The sequence below is a fragment of the Chiloscyllium punctatum genome, unplaced genomic scaffold, assembly GCF_047496795.1.
Source record: "Chiloscyllium punctatum isolate Juve2018m unplaced genomic scaffold, sChiPun1.3 scaffold_1111, whole genome shotgun sequence".
NCBI classification, from domain to species: Eukaryota; Metazoa; Chordata; class Chondrichthyes; order Orectolobiformes; family Hemiscylliidae; genus Chiloscyllium; species Chiloscyllium punctatum.
In genome coordinates this window covers 1-5,528 of record NW_027310845.1, presented here as the reverse complement: position 1 = coordinate 5,528, position 5,528 = coordinate 1, and the positions used below count along the sequence as shown (strand labels likewise).

Below are 5,528 nucleotides of genomic sequence, written 5' to 3'. Positions count from 1 at the left end.
GAAATGAGCCCTGTGACGGGCGGGGACACTAACCAGGATACTGTGGAGGATGACAACATCAAAGGAGGCCCTTCAGCCTGTTATGGCCTCACTTGTCAAACACAACTGCTTAACGACCTGAATCACGTTTTCCATCGTTTAGCCCATAATCTGACATGTTTTGGCATCGCAAATTAACATCTCAATTTTTTTTAAGGTTAGAATGATATCCGCTTCTCTGACCCTTTCCGCAAATCTACTCAAACCTTTCTGCCTTTTCCCGAAATCTCTTGGCCCCAGTGTTCGATCCCTCCATCAATAACAAAAGCTTCTTTCAGTCTATCCTATCCATATCCCTCAGTATTTAGTACATCTCAGTCATGTCTGCTCCAATCTCCTCTGCTTGGCGACAAACAACCCCAGTCTGTCCAATCTCTCCTCACAACTGAAACTCTTCAGCCCAGACAATATCCCAGTGAATCTCTCCTGCAACGTTCCCAGTGCGATCACATCCATGCAGTACTCTGAATTGCAGAACTGCACACAGTAATCTTGCTAGGGACGAATGAACTTTTTTTTATCTATTCTGTTACAGTATGAGGGCGTCGCTGGCTCGGCAGTATTGATTGGTATCCCTAATTGCACAGCGGGCAGTTGAGACTCAACCATATTGTCGTGAGTCTGGAGTCACATGGAGGCCCGAGCATGTAAGAATGACAGTTTAATTCCTTAAATGACGTCAGATGGTTTTGTTTTTTTTTCAACAATTGAACATGGATATATAGGAGTTATAAGATTCGTAATTCCAGATATTTATTGAATCCCAATTCTACCACCGAGCATGGTGGAGTCAAACACGGGTCCCTAGTGTCTGAATTAACAGTTCAGTGTTCAGTGGTAATAGCGCTTGGCCATTGCAGAAAAGCAGTGAAACTGATCTTATCCAATTAAGTCACTTTTCCCCGATACTGTTCTGTGCCATTTTTCTGACCTTGACCTCCCCAATAATATCTGGTCCATATCAGTAAAAGCTGCGATATGAGCATTGATCTCACAACAGTGGTAACCATTTGGATCAAATGATCTGCAGATCCCGATGGTCGGGTTAGGGCACGTTCACCCAGCAACAGTGACCCCAGCCACACAGACTGATCGGTATCAATCTGAGAGTCAGTGTTAGATTCTGCAATACCTTAGTGAAATAGGAAATGACTCCGCAAACACATGAGGAAAGAGCAGCGCTCCGAAAGCTAGTGCTTCCATTAAACCTGTAAGACCATAACCTGGTGTTGGGCCATTTTTGACTTTGTACTCCATAGTCCAACACCAGCATCTCCAAATTAACGAAATGCGGGTATGGGATGGAAAGTTCGGTTAGTGATCGTAGGAGGGAAGAAATCTCTGAGAACGGGTGGATTTGAATTCTGACATATGAAACACAGAGATGTGAGAGGGCAGAGCTTGAAGGGAAAAAAAATCACCTTGGAGGAAATCAAAATACTAGAACAACTGATTCATGTGGGCTTCACAGAAGACTGGGACACATAAAGCAATTACTGCCGTGACTCGGATTCGAACCGAGCTTACTGCGACCACAACGCAGAGTACTAACCACTATACGATCACGGCAGCCCACAGAGGAACACGCTAAGTGCATGCAATAAGTACAGTGTCATAAGAAATATTAGGCAGCGCACCAAATGCACGATATCAGTGCTTAGCGAACAGTTGCAGATATGTGGGAACTCAGAATGGGCTGGCGGTTTAACATAGGTTCCCCCAGTGGCTGTGGTGATTCCATCATTAATGTGTTGAAGGCTGAGATCAATAGATTTCTACAAAACATCAAAGATTCCGGGGACAGTGCAGCTTTTGTTACCTGCACATCTACCAATAACATTTATTGTGTCCGTTGCACCCAGTGCAGTCTTTGGTACATTGGGGAGACTGGGCGTCTCCAAACAGACCGCTTTAGGAAACGTCTCCGGGACACCCGCACCAATCAACCACACCGCCCCGTGGCCCAACATTTCAACTCCCCCTCCCACTCTGCCGAGGACATGGAGGTCCTGGGCCTCCTTCACCGCTGCTCCCTCACCACCAGACACCTGGAGGAAGAACGCCTCATCTTCCGCCTCGGTACACTTCAACCCCAGGGCATCAATGTGGACTTCAACAGTTTCCTCATTTACCCTTCCCCCATCTCACCCTAGTTCTAAACTTCCAGCTCAGCACTGTCCCCATGACTGGTCCGGACTTGTCCTCCCTGCCTATCTTCTATTGCACCATTCCCTTCCACCCTCCCCCCAGACCAATCACCTTCATCCCCTCCCCCACTTAACTATTGTACTCTATGCTCCTTTCTCCCACCCCTACCCTCCTCTCACTAATCTCTCCACCCTTCAGGCTCTCTGCCTGAATTCTTGATGAAAAGCTTTTGCCCGAAAAGTCGATTTTACTGCTCCTCGGATGCTGCCTGAACTGCTGTGCTCTTCCAGCACCACTAATCCAGAATCTGTTTTCCAGCATCTGCAGTCATTGTTTTTACCAATTTTTTGTTGAAATGTATACTTCAATAGCAATGCAGTTTACCATCGGTTACTTCACGAGTTTCCCCACACAAGGCAGTAACCACTGCTGCCACATGGGCCCATTTCCCAGCCCCAGAATCAGAGGAACTGAGTGGCGCAGTCGCAAATAACCAACTTGAAATCAAGATGGGAATGAGGTTGCAGAGATACTCGATGGCTCAAGTGATGCAACCGGAGAAAGCGCGGTGTTTCTATGATGGTTTAGAGGCGTAAGCAATTCCGAGGTTGGGAGTGCTTCTAGTCAAAGGCGGGGCAGAGGGGAAAATTTGTTCCCGTTTATAATAACAGCAATCGACATTGCATCTTGCTGAGACAGCTGAGTGACATAACTGGAGCATGGGCTGGTTTGAAGTTTAATTTTGCTTCATTATCACCCAGTTCCCTGGAATGAATTGCTTTCACCAGTTTTATTTCCAATTGTTTGATATCTCCCTGCAGTCTACGGCTTTCTTCCTCATGGTTAATTGCATGACTAACTGTTGTATGATCTGCACACTGCTAATTCACGGCCACTACAAGTAAATAGGAATCATTGATCTATATGAGAAAACAGTGGAACTCACTGCAGGCATGCTTCATAAGTTTGCAGGCGACACCAGAATTGTAGACAGTGGAGAAGATTATCTAAGTTTCAAAAGGATCTTAATCCAATGAGTCGTTGTACTGAAAAATGTAACATGGAGTTCAATCTGGATAAATGGAAGATATTGCATTTGGTACAGCAAAAATAATATGGCTTTGCGTATGTTGGAGAGCATGGAAGCTAGGTGTACAGGTACATAATTCCTTGTAATTTGCATTACCAAAAGACAAGATGGTTCAAAGGCAATTAACATACTTCCCTTCATTGCTCAGTCCTTTGTGTATAGTAGTTGGGACGTTATGTTGAAGTTTTGCAGGACATTGATGAGGCGTCTTCTGGAATATTATGTCCAGTTCTGGTCGCCCATTTGTAGGAATGATATTATTCAGCTGGTGTAGGTTCACAAAAGGTATATACGCTTGTTGCCTGTGGAAGGTTTGAGTTATAATGAAAGGCTGGATAGGCTGAGACTATTTTAAGATTCGAGATCGGGGTGCTGGAAAACCACATCAGGTAAGGCAGCATCCCAGGAGCAGGAAAATATTTTTTTTTCGCGCAAGTGCCCTTCACCAGGCTCTTCCCCGAAACGTCGATTCTCCTGCACCTCAAATGCTGCCTGATCTGCTGTGCTTTCCCAGCACAACATTCTCGACTCTGATCTCTCATCTGCAGTTCTCACTTTCTCCTAGTTGAGAGTGTTTTCACTCTAGCTTAGGGGTTTGAACGGCGACCTGACTGAAGTTTATGAATTATTGAGAGACAAGTTTAGAGTTAACGATGGCGGCCTTTTCGCAGGAGGGGAATGTCAAGACGAGATGGCATATGTTTAAGATTAAAAGAGAGATTTTTTTAAAAAAAAGACATGTGCGGCATTTTTTTAGGGACGGTGTTTTAGGGACGGTGTAATTAACTTGCTGAGGAAGTGATTGATGAGGGAATGTTTGCAGCATTTAATGGACAATTGATTCCAAACATGAATGGGAAAGTGGGATTTTAAAAATAAATGTATTCATGCCTAGTACGTCAGTTATTTCCCAGAGCGCATTTAAGAGTCAACTACAGTATTATCCGTCTGGAGTCTCATGTGGGACGGAGCAGATGAATATGACAATTTGCTTCCTGAACTGGCATGAGTGAATCAGATGGGTTTTTCCACACATCTTTTTCAGGTCATCACGAGACTCTTCAATTCCAGGTGCTTATTGAATTCAAACTCCACTATCTGCCATGCCAGGACCTGAACTATTTGTCCACAAAATATTACCTGGGCTTTGGATAAACAACACAGTAATAAAGCTACAAGGGCCTTATCACCACTCAGCGGGAACAGGAGGAGGCAGACGGGAATGGGTTAGTTTGGCAGTATGTTCAGCATGGATCGGTTGCACTGACAGGCCTGTTTTCATGTTGTATGACTCTGACTGACGCTATGGAGCAGGCAGCTGGTTGGGATTAACAGCCGCATTGACATCATAATCGAACACCTGATGGGATATGTGATCCTGCTGGAGTCTCCGGAGGTTGGTTTGCTCAGTCATACCTTCCCACACACGGGACTGGTGAACGGTCTCTCCCCAGTGTTACTGATTAAATGAGATTCCATTTCTATGGTTAATTAACTCCCTTCCAGCAGTTCCCACATTGCCCTGCTTTCTCTGTGGTATCAGTGTCCTTTTTTTCTACACAGCGTGAACGATCCTTTTAAATTGTGTCCACACAGATACCAATCCTGTTTTCCATGTTGTGAATGTGTTTTCATTCTTCCTCATTCACCCACGGGGTGTGCGTATCACTGGTGATGACAACATTTATTCTTTGCCCCTCGTTCGTTGCTGTCTGGCTACACCACAAACCCGGATGTGATCCCAGCCTCGGGTGTCTGTCTGTGGGGAATCTACACATTCTCTTTGTGTTTGCGTTTTTATTTCTCCCTCTGACCAAAGATGTGTCAGTTACAGATTTCAACAATGGGAAATGCAGGCTTATGGGGCATGGAATACCGTGGGGACTGGTGGAATGGGCTTCGGCTGTACCGTGTGGACTGGCAGGGCCGATTTGACTGCTTCCCCACGCGGAGGAGATTCTTGAATTCAGGGTCAGCTCATGTTTTTCTGGTCCTGGAGTCTCTCGTAGGCAGGACTTGGTGAAGATGGTTGAATCCCCTGCATCGGGGACATGAATGAATGGGATTGCAGGAAATTAAAGTCATGATCTCTGTTCCTGAGGTCAGGCTTGTATTTCATGTTTTATTTGTCGAACGTAAACATCAAAATTTCCGGTGTCCCAACCCCCAAGGATGACTAGTTTAAAATATCACCGCCAGCAGCACCTTCTCCAGGTTGAAGTCTTGACTGTGTGGAAGAAACTGAGCTGAT

At 45.3% G+C, this 5,528-nt stretch overlaps 1 non-coding gene across 1 annotated transcript; it reads right to left on the bottom strand.

The window, feature by feature from the left end:
* Window positions 1-1,536: 1,536 nt before the first annotated feature.
* On the bottom strand, window positions 1,537-1,608 carry trnah-gug (transfer RNA histidin (anticodon GUG)). The gene has a single exon. It is a non-coding gene; the product is annotated as a tRNA-His (tRNA).
* Window positions 1,609-5,528: the final 3,920 nt, after the last annotated feature.